Source organism: Amia ocellicauda, chromosome 8 (genome assembly GCF_036373705.1).
Source record: "Amia ocellicauda isolate fAmiCal2 chromosome 8, fAmiCal2.hap1, whole genome shotgun sequence".
In the NCBI taxonomy this organism is placed as follows: domain Eukaryota; kingdom Metazoa; phylum Chordata; class Actinopteri; order Amiiformes; family Amiidae; genus Amia; species Amia ocellicauda.
This window is the reverse complement of record NC_089857.1, coordinates 11,991,925-12,008,999: the sequence shown is the minus strand read 5'-3', so window position 1 is coordinate 12,008,999 and position 17,075 is coordinate 11,991,925. Positions and strand designations below refer to the sequence as shown.

At 39.4% G+C, this 17,075-nt stretch overlaps 1 protein-coding gene across 2 annotated transcripts in view; it reads right to left on the bottom strand.

Annotated features, from left to right (window-relative positions):
• pdzd2 (PDZ domain containing 2) overlaps positions 1-10,156 on the bottom strand; it is a 110,910-nt gene extending 100,754 nt beyond the window's left edge. For both annotated transcript variants that reach the window (XM_066712045.1, XM_066712046.1), the window contains exon 1: positions 9,559-10,156. The gene's annotated coding sequence lies outside the window, so the exon portion shown is untranslated. The remainder of the gene's footprint in view (positions 1-9,558) is intronic.
• Positions 10,157-17,075: the final 6,919 nt, after the last annotated feature.

The window sequence follows — 17,075 nt, the reverse complement described above, 5'->3', positions numbered from 1 at the left end:
TTTAATATCACTAATGCCATCTTATACCTTGGACTCCTATGTGCCTTTTTACCTCTATCTTCCTTACTTCTAACTCGCAGGTATAGCCCTTACACATCTTCAACACATAGGGGGAGAGTGAAGAAGCCCAAGTGATCTATCACTGGTCAAGAGATTATACAGCAGCAGCACTGCTGTGTTGAACTGGCAGAGATGGCTACAGTTTCAGCCAACAAGTGCATTTTGGATCACAGATGCTCAATTCAGAGGTGAACTGTACACTATGTTTTTTTTTAGCCTTGGCAAGCTCTTATGGATTCAATTTTGAGAACAAGAGAATGATTTTCCTGCTTTTACCATTTTCCACCGCGGCTATTTTTTTCCTTAAATGGAACTTTAACCGGCACAGTTTATACGCCCGTTGCTGTGTGCCTGTTAGGAAACTCCCCACAGAATTACCCTGGGATAAAGTGTGTTAGTGTTTCAAAGAAACAGGACAAAAAGTGTACTGGTCCAGCTGTTGACACTTGAAGCAGATTTGTCAAACAGGATTAAATATTTGCAACTTGGTCTGAACTGTGTGCCACACCTTTGTGACTTTCACCACCGGGATGTGCGTCACTGGAGCATAAATACAGAAACATTTCAAACTCTGTGATTGTTGATATGGTTGGTCAGTTGCTTTGCTTGAATGTCCTTTTCATAATATAAACTGAAAAATGCCTGTATCCCTTCAATATAGGGATAATACTTCAAAGTAATTCAACAAGTTTGTGGGATATTTAGCTTGACGTGTTGAAAGAAATGAACAAGACAACTTTTAAAACACTTTCAATTCTCTCTAAACAAAAGCTCAGATGTTGTAGTTACTGAGCAAACAGGGCCTCCCACACAGTGAGCAATCAGAAGTTATTTTACCTCATAAAACCGTTTTTATTTACGCATGATGGTTTATTGAGGTATTTGTAACAAACTGCAGTGCATACCTTATTATTTTTCACAACATTAAAACACAAGGGAATTAAATGAACAAATATGAGCCTCAAAGTGTTTTCTAGCTATTATCTTGTATGTGTTCTTGTAATTTAAATTGCAGTCCATTCTAATTACATTTTATTTCCTGTTTGTCCATGCTCTCAGCAGGTGGAAAAACAGGAGGGCTACTCTCCCATTAACACACTGCTGTCTGGCCTCTGAATTCAAGAGTCACACATTGTCTCATTATTTGTTTGGTACATTCAAATAAAACAAATGCTTATAACAAGTCAGTGATTCCAAGCTGGGATGTAAATGTTCTGGTTAAGAAACAATTCTGATAGTCTAAATAATTTAAAAGTTCATGATGAAATTACCTATTTAAGCAAGGCATTAGTCTTTTAACATCTTACTCTGTGGATCCATTAGTGCACTACATACCTGTTCTACCAATGGAACATGCAAATAGAGTTTAAAGTAAATCGTGTTGTGCAGCAAATGTTTTTTTGGGTGTTTTTTTTCCCCACCCTTTCCAGCTCATTTGTATTGGACAGGAGATCATCTTAAAGCTTGTAGACAAACTATGTATTTTTACACCTTTTGCATTTACTCTACATATATTATGTGATGGAAAGCATAATCAAATGAAGCGATTTTTCCATTTCATCCCACGCCACGCTATTGCCTGAGCACTGAGGATGCAAATAACATTATGATCCGAGTACATTTTGGAAGAATTGCAGATAAACTCACCCAATGCAGCCCAACAAAGCCGGCAGCAAACTGATAAATGTATAAGCAGCTCTTGCAATATCCCAATACATCTACAGCTCCAACATAATGATTACAATGACAGTCTGTCCTATCTAAGAGCGTAACTGCTAAGATATTATAGAATTTATGCTAAGAGGCCAAACTAGAGTAATGCAACACAGTAATGTACACAATCCGGTGATGCTGAAGAGCTTCTGTACAGAGGAGCGCCCGAATATGCCTCACAAGAAGTTGATGAACCTATTAAAAACCTACAGGTAGCACCTTCTCCATGTGATCAAAGCCAAACTACTTTTGACAGACATGCTATGGATAAATACAATAATGATAGTAAAACCCATACAATAAAATAGAGTGTACACCTACATTTTCTTGCTAAAGCCACTTTAGTTCACTACTGTGCCATGAGAAAACAGATCTAGATCATTCATTCTTACTTCATAAGGGATGAGTGTCATCGGAAATGCATAGAAACTACACAAACCTATGTGTTTGCTGTGTATAAACTAAACATGACGAGATCCATGGCATCTTTTTTAGTCATTAAGTATTGGAAGCCAAAGAGATAAAGAGATTTACAGAGAATGTTTTTTCCAGACAAAGCCCTGAGCGCTGCACACCGTAGTTATGAATGCTTTGTACAAATGAGCAGAAATGATCCTGCCATCACTGAACTGAAAGCACTTGCATTGTGACAGGTGCTGTAAAAGGAATTGTATGAAGCTGCCATTAGGAAGGGGGCTCAGTGACCTCCTTTGCTTTATATAGCAGGAGATAGAGACTCTCCAGAGTGTCACCCAAAATTACACTCTCTGACTGTCAGTCTCTCGCTGTCACCAAAGAAAGATTAAATTACTTGTACTATATAGTTAAAAAGGAACATTATATGCTTCACGATCTGAAAAGGAAAAATGTAAACAGCTGGTGCCTTGTAAGGGCCATGTCCTAAATTAAGAGAGCAACAGCCTCAACACATTTTTAGAAAACATTTATTTTAGGCAGAGGAAGAACTTCTAACATGGTGCACAGTTCATGTATTGAAATAAGCATACAACCAAAGCAAAAGTATTTGTGTCGATGGGATTACTGCACACACTTGCTGCAATTATAAACGATTACATTTAAACTGTGATAAAGTCCCTTTGAAACACTTAAAACACAAACCACCCAAAGGACTTTAGATGTGAACTGGCCTGGTTTGCAGAATCTGTTAAAAGAATACAGTTTCAAATAGTTTTACTTCACAGGGGATTTTACTTCACAATGCTTTAATGCAGTATGGTTTGCAGAGTTCCTTAACTATCCCTAATACCCAGCGATTAAACAGACTTATGCTTTTTGAACAATGGGAAGCTCATTCTAAGCCTTTGTCCATTACGTGAATTAACATCCCAGCTGTAATGATTTGTAATTAGGTCTCCATGGCTGGAGTCCTGCATCGTGAATATCTGTCTCTCTTTGCTTCATGCAAAAAATGTTATATAACTGGTAATATTGTTTTTGGGACATAAATAATGGCTATTTTTCTACTTGTCTGCGTTATTGTTGAAATCTGAATCCTTATACCCATTTCCATGTATAGCCTGTTCAACCTCACAAAGCAGTCACTGATTAATATAGAGTATGTAAGGAACCACAATTATTTGTCTTGCTGAGAGCTTAAATGACTTACTGTTATTATCAAGCTATTGCTTTTGCGTTGAACAAAGAAAATTGGAGTTGGAAGAATACATGTCCTAAAACAAATATTAACAGAGATTTATTACCATGTAAGGCAGATGGGGAAATATATACACATGTATACTATAGACTGAACGCTACAGAATCATCATTTGTATCTTCAACGTAACATTAATGTATTTGTCACCCTCCGTTTTCTAAACTAACCCTTGCTGACAGGATTTAATCCATGATAAATCCAACCTCAAGATTTTTATTGAAATAAATTATATTGATTTCATTATGAATTATAAGCATTTAGCTGTACATAAAATAAAAAATGTATTCCTGTTCTTCAAAACAAAAGCTGCATTGAAACACTTCATAAGAATACATCCATCACACTTTTAAACAAACAAGCAAACAAGAAGAAAAACAAATCAACATATACTACTGGTCTGCAAAACCAAGTCACCAGTGCCACCTTCCACATGGACATCTGGAATTACATTTATTACATTCATATTTAGCTTATTCTGCCAAATAAACAAACATTTGTTCTAGCATTATAATTAATAAAATATACTTTGATATACACGCAAAGCAATAAAGAGGATATTCCACATGTTGACAGACCAATTATGGAGTGTATATGAGAGAATTTGGAGATGACAGAGAGCAAGTACTCAGTTACTCATCATTCACAACTGGTGAAGAAGCCCATTAAAGAGATTACGCAATCTTAAAAGAGAATAACTTTATGCATTAGAATGCCAATTCAGATTTAAAGAACCTATCCACTAATTAGGATTTAAAATGTACTCTTATCCCATTACAAAGACAGTTTCATCAGGCAGTCTTTCCCCCCCAAACCCTTCCTTTGCATCGTGAAAATAAAAAGCCCTTTGTGCAGGAAGGAATTCTGTTTCAGAAGATGGTAATTTTTCATTCAAGGGATTTGGTTGATTAGACATCACAATTAAATGAAAGTTGATTAAAATTCTTCTATACATCTGCATTAAAAAATTATTGTGTTTGATTCAGTACCTAGTACACATATTACCATGATAGATGAAAATATTTTTGGATGTTTCTCTTTAGCACAAAAGTCAATCACAAAAAAACACTCCAACTACTTTCTCAGATCCATTCTTACTGCTACTTTAAATGTGGTTGATGTATAAATATCCATACATGTACTCGATATACACACAGTACACACAAACAACTAAAAGGAACAACTCGGTAGGGTTACATCATTTATATGTTTCATAATTTTCAGAGCAAAGACAAACTTGGGGACTTTTTCCTAATTTGTTTTCTGCCTGAAAACTGAAAACATTACAGAAATTATAACAAATGTAATTTAACTCAGATAAGCACTCTGACCTGACTATTTGAATATTTGTGGTGGCAGTCACTCAGTATATCAGTCCTTTAACTTTCTGTGTTTCAAACTGAACCACCACAGTGCCTTTTTCTTCATCTCTCTACCCAGAAGCGCATCATTAACATGGTACAACTTAATTTAGCAGTCCCTGCTGTTTGCAGTATTAGCGAGTCACTCACTGGAAGTGAAACCTCACTGCGGTCACTGCGGCCCATTTTCTCCTTGCAAGATATTAAAATCCAAAGAACACAAATAAACGAATAAATAAATAAACAGAACCTCCGAGGAGTAGGCGTTTTGACTTTGGCTGGAAAGGTTGAACGGTTATGTGAAATCACCAGTTATTCATGAAGTCAAGTCATTCCCAGCTGATTTATACATAAGAATGGAAAAGTGTTCAAATAAGAGGAGACCATTGGCACTATCTCACATATCTGTCTGCTGGTAATAGAGGCAGAGATGTAGCTGAGTAAATGCCCACCTAACTCTGAGCAGGGCACCACCACCCGTTTCCAGTCACTGGCAAATAACTTTTCAACTGTGTGAGTTCTGTGGTCTTATAGTTGCCTTGCTGAGCCAGGGCTAGTCTGAGCATTAACATCTCCAGTTCACTTCAGTGGTTCTAACCTATAAAATCAACACAGCACTATTTCTCTCTGAGGCAAAAGGGATCAAGGTCTTTCAACTCCTCAACAGTAGTTACTGGATACAGCGTCGACCTCTCGCCCGGTGGCGCTCATTCCTTTCCCTATTGCATCAATGGTTGCATGTAGTCCAGGTCTGTGGCCCTGAACGGAAAGGAAATGAGCTGTGGGTGAACTAATGGAGCCGGACACAGAGGAAAGAATAAGTCAGCTGTTATTAATTAGTAACATCAGCCACTAAGAGAGAAAAATAAGCATAACTCAAATGTATTTGACATCCTTCCATACAGCATAGCACAGTCAGACTGCCCGGCGGTTTATTGCACCAGCATAACGGTGACTCACGGAATCCAACTATAGGGATTTTTATTCTTTTATTTTTAAAGAAGTGATTCTCCTGCACGTGATTTAGTTACACTGTAAATCTGCATTTTGAGAGGCACTACCATGTCGATGGTCTTGGCATTTATTCCCAGCCATTGGAAATAACAGGGAAAGTCATTGATGCCGAATTTCCATTCAGAATTACATTAAGGTTATTGCGCTTCATTTTTCTGAATTACACATCAGCCCTCATCAAAGCATCTCAACGGTCCAAGAAACTACTGGACGTTGATGTACTGAGTTTCCATAAATTCAGCCCATATACCAACATTAAGTATCGAAGTGAGAGCAATGCAATCGGAAGGGAGCGGGTGGGGTGGCCAATAGTTGATTGGGGATTTCTTTGGCTTATACTGGGACTCTGGAGAGGGGCAAAAACATGCAGGCATAATGCCAAACCAGCTAACGGGTACCCACATCGCTCTGTGGAGTTCACTCACACTTCCAGCAGCCTCCCAATGGAGTGCAAGAGTGACACAAGCACTGTCTACAACGCTTCTCCAATTCTTACCACTTCTGATATCCAAGGCTCATTTTGCTGTTGTTAATGACATAATTTTGTGATCTATTAATATTGCAGCTATTCCCTGCATCTCCACAAACAGCAGGCAATCCGTTGCAGACATAAAGGGTCTGTATGGGGCCGACAACATTAAGGGATTAAATTTGAGATCGGCTTCCTTTATTGTAGCTTTTCACTGACACAGGAGCCCTTTCTGACTCAGGCTGATAACACCGCTTGCAATGGCGGCCAAAGTCACTGGCAGTCCCTTTGAACTAAGTCAGCAGTATCTGTGCATAGTGATGCAGAGCAATACGGAAGTAGCATAGAAGGTTATAGAAAGCAGAAGTCTGGCATCACTGTGATAACACCGATAGTGTTTTTCCTGCTCTTTTACAGCTGCTGTCTGTGTATTCCAAACCGCTGTGATATTATGTTTCCAACAAGCGATTATTACAGACTTCCAGCAACTTAATATCTGATATACAGTATCACCCAACACGTACCACAAGACTACCTTATAGCTCACATGCAAATTATATTTTAAGAAATGATAAATAATATCAATCTAAATTTTTAACATGGTAATGGGCCGGACACATTGCAAGATGGACAAAGATGGACAAAGGAAGCTATTGAATGGATCCCAAAAGATTGAAGGGAAGATGACCACATAAAAGATGGGAAGATTCAATCATAAACTTAGCAGGCATAACATGGAAAGTTGAAGCTGTCGATCAAAGCAAGTGGAAATATCTTGGGGAGGCCTTCTTCCAGCAGTGGATCGATATAGGCTGATAGTGATATATACACAGTACATATTTCCAGTGATACCCTATATTCACTTCAGCATGACTGGAAACTGCTACCTACTGAAATGTCAACCATTTTGTCTTGACAGATGTTAATTCAAGCTGCTATTTGCACAGAATATATCAAATATATCAAATAATACTAAGGACAAGACTGCAGCACACTCAGCAAACAGTACCACCTGGTTTGTTTGATACATTTATTTTAAACACTTTATCAATCAGATAGACAGTAAAATACTTTACCAGATAAACATGGTTGCCAGCAGGAACCAAACCATTATGCCCAAAATGCTTGTAGGACAGTAGGCTTGGTTTTAGCACACTATCACTGTGTAAGCCAAGCCAACAGGCCTAAGTATAGATATTGTTGTCTTCTCATAAGGCTGCTGTACAAATGAGTTGTACCTGTCAGACTAGAATGATTTTTGTTTGTTTTAAATACATAAATGTTTCATTCAAATGCATCTCACCCACCACTCTCACTCTAAATGTAAGATAATAAATTCGCTTTTTAGATCGAAATATTTTAATCATTTAAAAAAACAAAGCATTACACACAGGAGACAAAAGCCAAACTCAAAGGCAGATATCCATTCTAATAATTTGTTTTAACACTTCTTGATGAAACTGTACAATTCTTGTGTCATGTAAATAAGTCCTAATTTTACTATTAAATTGTTGGCTTGATTGTTGGCTCTTTTTTCCAAAAGGGAAACAAATATTGCATTTCAGCTCTATTGCAATGGTCTCTAAGTGGAGGAAAATGAATATGGTGATTTAATAACTGTTTACAAATGATTTAATCCATTGTGGCAAGCGTTTCATTGTGAATTCATCATTACTCCCTCACCACCTCTCTTGTACCAGATACCTGCCTGGCGGTGTTGGATGGTGTATCTATTATCAGCTCAGGTCACCACTGTGTTTGGTGCTATAGGGTGTAGTGAGAAACATTGAGTATTCAAGCCTTCAACTACTGTTTAATGGTGAACTGAAATGACAAGCCTTCTCTGCCTTCTTGCCCCTCTCCACATAACATGTCCACCTCCAGTCTTTCCTGAACACTTGTACTGTGTCTTCCCAAAGCGGATATGCTGATGCACTGGAGAAATGTCAATGGTACTAAGAAACTTGTCAGAGACATATTAGGTCTTCTACAAAAAAGGTTACACCTATACCTTTCAACATTTTGGGAACATGGGTAGTAAAATATGGCCACAATCTGCATGATTAACAGAAAGTGTAGGTTCAGGTCATGTAATATGACAGGTATGCCACACAGAGCTCTTCTCAATTGTTGGGAATCCTACAGCCAACTAAGATTCACATCATTTCAACACACAAAACCATCAATTTAATCGTTAGTGCAAATAAACAATTATTTCAGCTTTAAGATTTAGATATCCGGCTACATAAAACATCTGCTGTGCATTTTGTAGCTAATTTGAATTGGGTTTAAAGAAGGAAAATTAAATAGGTTGCAGAAATGTGTAACCCTTCCACAGAAAACTGGTTTAAACTTCTTCATACATACTTTTTACATACAAACCACACAGGCAAAGACCTTCCCTTAATACGGGTCTGCACTGACTAAACACACTTCACAGAGTCCATGAAATCGGTTTCCCAGCAGGCTGATCTTATGCAGTTTGGTCAAGATGTTGGCTAAGCTGTTTTCCGACCAAAAGGGAAGACTAGACCATCTTAAGTTGTATAGCCTTTCAATATATGTTAAGTTTTCAAATAAACAACCCCCCCCCATAAAAAACATCAGAAGCGCCATTGGCAGAAAGAAATTCGTAACACTGCACAGTTACAGTGCCGCACATCTGTATCGCACATCTGTCATCAATTAGCCACACAAACAGTAGCGGCTTCTACTCTTGGGCTTTGTAGTCGCGATCTAAACTGCATTTCATGTTACAAGGTTGCCTATATCACAAATGTATAATAATAATAATAATAATAATAATAATAATAATAATAATAGTCTCACATTTTTAATATAACAGCCCAAAGACGTTAATAGAATAAGCAATATAATATAGTATTGTTAAATAAAGATGGGCAAACCATTCCATCTAACAATAGAAGTATAAATTACAAAGTAAGTCTAAAAATAACTAATCGCAGGACCCCTGAATAACAGCCAGAATCAAGGAGCTTACCTCTGTCAGAAAAGTAATGGTAAATAGTGAAACCGTTAACAGGGTCGAGTGTGGGTGCTGACTGTGTTTTGCCATTACAGATCATCCATCGTTACGATCCTAAATTACGCGCAGGTCTCATTATCCCATTGACTAGCGCATTATTACCTCTATCCAGCCGCTGTCGGATGTCCCATGAAGCCACCCAACAAGAAGATGAGCCCCGAATGATAATCCAATGCTGCTCAACTCGTTTTCGGTATGTGCCAAAGAGCAAAGTTATACTTACTATACTCATAGCTCACTTCTCCGCCGTGCGTCTTTGTCCCCTTTCCGCATAATTCATAATGCAAGGAAATAGGGGGGAAGGGGGGTAGGGGGGGACAAAGAGAAGCGGCTCAGTGCAGCCCCAATGGTCTCATCTGAAGTGTCTGTTAATGTAACTGGAGCCACTGCAATAAGATCACAGATTATACCCTCCAAACTGCAGACATGATCATCCCCAGATCGGGAACTTCATTCCCAAACGCTTGACCGTCGTTTCTGTTTGTGCGCTCTGGTGTGCTTCTTCCTCCAAAGGGTTTTCACTCTTGCAATACAATATCCAGTGTAAAATTGGCTCAATCCCGTCTGCGATGAAACCAGTGAACGCCGCACGGAATGGGGAACTGTTACTGTGTTACTGGGATGGAAACCTTTTTGGCGAGTCTATATCCACAGCGCCCTAAACAGCATGACTGCAAGTTTCAGCATTGCGGCTCCAAATGCGCTCTTTTGTTAGAGAAGAAAGGGGGGAAACATAAAACAGTTTAAAGCGGTTCTGCGATCCCACTCATTTTGAAAGGAGCTCCTCTATCGCTGGCAGAAGTTCCCCGCTCCAGTGTTTCACCAGCAGGACGCACAGACAGGGGGTGGGGGCTTGGCTTTGATTCAGGGGAAATGGCCTATCGCCAATGCGTATTCACAGAAGGAGGGCCGGATAGGGAATCTGAAAACCAATCGGACAGTGTATCCAAAAAAAGAAAAGAAAGAAAGTCAAATGCAAGAAAGAGTTTGGAGACAGCAAATCTTGTCTGAGGCGTGATCAGTTAACATATGTATGTCAAATATAAGACATGCATTTTTATATTTAAATTGGCATCACATCAAAGTTTTCTTTTCTTCTTTTTAATCGGTCATCTGATTGGTAGCTGGTGTTTTGGATGTGTGGCTGATGTTGCACCATGGAATTGACATGGATGTGTAACATAGCTGCCCAGAGTTCACAACATATGTGTATATTGTGTGGTGGTGGCCGGGAAAATGGATAGGGTGCAGTCCAGTTTTAAAAAGGGACGGCTTTAAATAGACTTTGACTGACAACCTGGCTTTGACTGGCCTGTTGTGAAGAGCATTCAGGTTTTACAGGGATGCGCTCTCTGCACTGTGCTAACTGCTGAGGTCGGGGGAACTGATTTGTGGGTGATTTGTTTGTTGTTTGCTGAGCAATAAAGAAGACTGCACGGCATCCTGCTTGTTAATTCATATGATTATTTTTGCCTGTGGAATAAAAGGTCTGTTTGCCATGCAGCCCATACCTCACCATTTCTTGTCAATCCTGCTGATTGCTTCATTGCTATTCAAAGAAGGAAGAGGATGCATGGGCTGAGGGTTTGGGGGCGGAGCTGGAAAAGTGTTGCTCATGAGCATGGGTCTGGTGTTGAATTTCCCATCAACTCTTTAATCACACCTGAGTCATGGTCACTCCGCTAATGATAAACAGAGCCTTCTGGAGGAGTCAGAAGCCATGGATGCGCAGGCCTTGGTTATAACTGTTTCTGGTCTGATTTCATATAGCAGCTGCTGCTTTTGAATCACAAGCATTTCCTAGCATCTAAATACAATATTACATTTTTATCTTATTTAGGAACGCAACAAAACAGGAACCAACATACTTATCGGTGTCACTGACAAACTACACGAGTTGTCTACATGTTACCCAGGGTGATACAAATACTTCACACACATGATGATTCACACCATTATTATATAGTGCTTTAGGCCACTGAATCTGGAGAAAGTGACAAATGTTCTTGAGTCTGTGACAAAGAAGAAAATCCCTGTAAATGTTTCCACCAGTGTCTACCAGCATTGTATATATAAAAAAACATGCATTTACTCTGAATCACATTGCATAATGTGAAATAGGGCACTTTCTCACAGTATATTACCCAACCAGTTTAATTTCTCAGAGAGTTCCCTTGAAATTAAAAAGAGATTTATTCAATTAACTTTGAATATGTTCCCAGTGGCAGGTGGGAAATCTTTGGTGAGGTTGGCAGGATGGATGTTTCTCATCAGAGATATAATTATGCATTTAATTATATGTATGTTCCTTCCCAATGCTGTAAATATCTTCAGCCCATCATTTTGTTTGCAGAAGGAAACCATAAAGAGGAAACTTTTAGCTGGAGAGCAAAATAAGAGAGACAGTGTATTGAAAAGGTTGGGAAATGTTTCTGAACACAAAGGTAGAAACTGTATGGTTTCTCAGTCCAGAAAGTGTTGCTGCAAACATGACTGATTGCATTTGCCACGTGCTGTTGAAGCTCAAAGCATCACCGAGCCTCTGGGTAACAAAGCAAACAGAGCTGTGTGTGGTCATTCTGTTTGCTCATAGAGCTAAGCTATACTGTATTGAATCAGGTACGGATAACAATGCACAGGATTTCTGGAAGACTAAAGGATAACAGGGAAATAGATACACATTCTCTAATGGTTTTGTGAATGAGATTTGACTCAGTGCATATTACATAAACCACAACACAATTTCAGCCTTTAATGCAGAAGTGTTTTCAGTGTTGCACAGGGTTTAATTCATCCCGGATCTACAGTATTTACATTTCAAATGGGGTCCTAACTGAAAGACTTAACACACGTCATTCTTATTTTCCACATTAGCTGCTATCAAATGATGGATTGATTAAAAATGTGTACATAAGTGCCCTTTTTTTCCCTTCTAAAAATGAATCGCTCCTCCGCCGCACTGCCTGTCACACTGATCTCCAAGGTGATTCACTTTTCCTTTAGGTGCCACTTCTCACTTTGTTTCCATGGCAGCTTGATGCTCCAGACAAGACCAGACTTGCCCACTGCCTGGCATATGCTACCCAAATTAATGAGAGGATTATCAATGCGAAACCCCATGTCCACTGCTGGTGTACATTACAATTTACATCTCACAGAAGTGTAAAACTGCCATCTTTTGACACTGTGGAATGGTGATAAATACTTGAATTGCTCAGTGGATAACATGCCACACATGGCCCAGATTTCAGAATATCTAGTGGTTATGGAGCAAACATGTGTTCATATTTTACATCTAGGCCTGGTTGTTTGCTGAAATAAACACAGTTGAATGTTTGAAATGTATTAGCACTTTTGCTATAGTGACACTAGATATAACTGATAAGCCAGCAAAAGAAAGGGTCTTAGTTTAGGAAGTGCTATGTGCTTCTTTTGTTGTTGTTTTCTGGTGTCTACAGCATGTCCGTGTCTTTATTCAGACTCCACATACACCAGAATTCAATTAACAGCATTAGCATTTAACATTAAAAAAATGTGTGATACTGTCTGACTACGTGTTTTTTGTTTTGTATGAATGAACCCATAAATATCTACTGATGATAAATCTTAAGGATGGATACAAAATGGTTTGATTCCTACCTGCGTCTTAAGGCTGTCATTCCAGATAGCTTTGTTTGTAAAGGGTTAAGTAATTAGTGCTCTTAGAGACACAGTGTGCAGGTGCTGTTGATATCACATAAAAGCAGATCATATTTATGAACTTGCCACCCACTCCCAGTTTTTCAAAAACAAATGACACATGCTTCCTAATTCGTTGTACATGTTTTCCTAAAGCTCTAACAGAGGAAGTTCTCATCACAGGTTCTACACCATGATGCCCAGGAGTCCCGACTCGACTCTTTCTGGAAGAGCTAACGACTTACCCAGAAAGATGTGTGCATGTGTAATACAACTGCAGCGCGATCGGTTCACTACTGTAGTTACTCCGACTACATTGTGTGCATTTCTAGGTCTGGTTGTTATTACAGTTGACAATTCCAGCACCGTTGCCAGACACTAAGCATCGGAGTCCCGTCGGTGATGCCACAGGCCTTCAAGTCTCTGCTTTTGCCTGAATCTATGTGGGATATTTTAGCCGATCTGCGAAAGTGGTGAAAATGTGTAACTCCTCTGTGTTTATGAATTTCTTTCGAGTGAGGTTACAGGAAATATCTAGTGATGTAGGTCATAGTGTTTAATTTTCCAATGTTTATTAATACTGTGTAAAGCAAGAGAGATGTGTTTATTAGAAACTGAAATGCAGGGAAGGCCAGTCTTTTGTTATGTAAGGGTACAGGAAGCCCTTCAGACTGAAATGACAAGTTGAATCAGGTATTTTCAAGCATAGGGTATTTTGTTATGTTCATACAACACCTCCTAAAATATTCTTCCACACTTTTTTTACACACACTTTATTACAGCAGGGAAAAAACTCATCTCAGCCCCCCCCAACTATAATCTGGACCTCAGCAGATGGACACGATCCATCTCCAAAGCATAGCAGGGCATTTGCTTCACACTCGGGATGAATACAGCGAGAATAAGCATTCCATTGGTATTTCGCTCAAAGGACTCAAAATAAGTAAGCTTTAGTTTTGCAACAATGCCTGTTCTTACTGCAATTCACAGGGTTTGAGCACCCCACTTGGAAATGCTGCACTACTTCAACTCTGCCCTCCAGAACTGGGAGACATTTCAGTGCTAGTGTTTCTCAGAAATTGTACAATGTAACAGTGCAGCGAGTTTGCTGTGAAAAATGGGACAATGGGGATGGCAGCACACACAGACTCATAGAATTCTTTAAAACAGGTCTTAATCCAAAAACTGGAGGACCAGCAATATTGTCCAAGAACGAAAAACAATTTCCCTGGGGAAGCCGAACCAAAGCAGACTGAATTTGTCCCAGTTTTCTTCCTTGTTTTAGAGTCAAAAACAACTCGATTAGGCTGAAATTATACCAGCTTTACTTCAGCCACGGGTTCAAGGGTTGGAAAGCAAATCAACTGACACAGGGAGTCCCACAGCTTGCAGGGTTGGGCAGCACTGGACTGAATGGGAAAAGTTGATAATAGTTGCTACTGAACCTGGGAAGACCCATTCTCAGTTCACCTGGTCTGTATTTAACCTCATGAGGTGCCTACTTAGGAAAACTAATCTGACTTTAATTCCCTCTCTTCACTTGGCAACATCAATGCTAGTATTGTACAGTGGGGGAAAAAGTATTTGATCCCCTGCTGATTTTGTACGTTTGCCCACTGACAAAGAAATGATCAGTCTATCATTTTACTGGTAGGTGTATTTTAGCAGTGAAAATGCAGAAAAACGCATTTCAAAAAAGTTATGAATTGATTTGCATGTTAAATGAGGGAATAGTATTTGACTCCTTTGACTTAGTACTTGGTGGCAAAACCCTTGTTGGCAATCACAGAGGTCAGACGTTTCTTGTAGTTGGCCACCAGGTTTGCACACATCTCAAGAGGGATTTTCTCCCACTCCTCTTTGCAGATCCTCTCCAAGTCATTAAGGTTTCGAGGCTGACGTTTGGCAACTCGAACCTTCAGCTCCCTCCACAGATTTTCTATGTGATTAAGGTCTGGAGACTGGCTAGGCCACTCCAGGACCTTAATGTGCTTCTTCTTGAGCCACTCCTTTGTTGCCTTGGCTGTGTGTTTTGGGTCATTGTCATGCTGGAATACAATCCACGACCCATTTTCAATGCCCTGACTGAGGGAAGGAGGTTCTCACCCAAGAATTGATGGTACTTGGCCCCGTCCATCGTCCCTTGGATGCGGTGCAGTTGTCCTGTCCCCTTAGCAGAAAAACACCCCCAAAGCATAATGTTTCCACCTCCATGTCTGACGGTGGGGATGGTGTTCTTGGGGTCATTCCTCCTCCTCCAAACACGGCGAGTTGAGTTGATGCCAAAGAGCTCGATTTTGGTTTCATCTGACTACAACACTTTCACTCCGGTTCTCCTCTGAATCATTCAGATGTTCATTGGCAAACTTCAGACGGGCCTGTACATGTGCTTTCTTGAGCAGGGGGACCTTGCGGGCGCTGCAGGATTTCAGTCCTTCATGGCGTAGTGTGTTACCAATTGTTTTCTTGGTGACTATGGTCCCAGCTGCCTTGAGATCATTAACAAGATCCTCCCGTGTAGTTCTGGGCTGATTCCTCACCGTTCTCATGATCATTGAAACTCCACGAGGTGAGATCTTGCATGGAGCCCCAGACCGAGGGAGACTGACAGTTATTTTGTGTTTCTTCCAATTGCGAATAATCGCACCAACTGTTGTCACCTTCTCACCAAGCTGCTTGGCGATTGGTCTTGTAGCCCATTCCAGCCTTGTGTAGGTCTACAATCTTGTCCCTGACATCCTTGGACAGCTCTTTGGTCTTGGCCATGGTGGAGAGTTTGGAATCTGATTGATTGATTGCTTCTGTGGACAGGTGTCTTTTATACAGGTAACGAGCTGAGATTAGGAGCACTCCCTTTAAGAGAGTGCTCCTAATCTCAGCTCGTTACCTGTATAAAAGACACCTGTGAGCCAGAAATCTTGCTGATTGATAGGGGATCAAATACTTATTTCCCTCATTAACATGCAAATCAATATAACTTTTTTGAAATGTGTTTTTCTGGATTTATTTGCTGTTATTCTGTCTCTCACTGCTAAAATACACCTACCATTAAAATTATAGACTGATCATTTCTTTGTCAGTGGGCAAACATACAAAATCAGCAGGGGATCAAATACTTTTTTCCCTCACTGTATATATAGGTATGTGGCCAAATCTCAGAGTAGCACTGACTCACAAAAGCCAATTTCTTCAGAGTTACTGCAATATCCTCTGGGTTCTTAACTGTACTGTTCAACTTACATAAGAAAACAGCAAGGCTGATAAGCTGTATTTCCTTTCATGATCCAGGTGGTTTTAATTAAATGAGTTTATATGCTTCTCCAGTTGTTTTTCCTGTGTGTGGCAGTGTACTTAATTTGGTAGTGACTGGCTTTTTCTCAGACAGGAGAAAAGCCACAGATTAAAATGCATCCATGGCTTCACCACTCACTGGATTTTACGTTAAAATGAAAATCTGAAATTAAATAAACAAAACAAAAAAAACAGACCCTGTCCGTGCATTCAATTACCAGTATTCAACCAGAGGTGCAAAAGCCAGGCTGGCATATTTGAAATCCTGTTGAAGGAAAAATGAACTGTCACTGAACTGTTTGTTTTGTTTTGAAAAATATATCACAAATGATGTAAATGATTGCAAATGAATAACAATCAGTATATATGCAACATGCAAATCATTTCAAATACATAACAATAAACATTCAAACTGGGTGTTGCTTATATTCTGCTATCGTTACATTCCAAAATATTATATATATATATATAATATTATATAACACAATATTAGACCCACATCTACAATAAATATATATTTTTTGCTGCTTTGTTCTCATTTGCCTTAATTGCAGTTGGGTATAAATTATTTGCTTTCCACTAGCAGAAATATCTTACCAGATGAATCTGACATGAATGTTGCATGTTTGGGTATAACAATAGCTATAGCCAAAATTCTGTTTCATCTTGTTGTTCTTGTTGTTGTTATTGGTCTTGTTGACGATTGTGGTGATGGTCGGAGAATGTGAACGCTGATAACAGAGCCGTGAGAGAAGACCTTGAAGAAAGAGG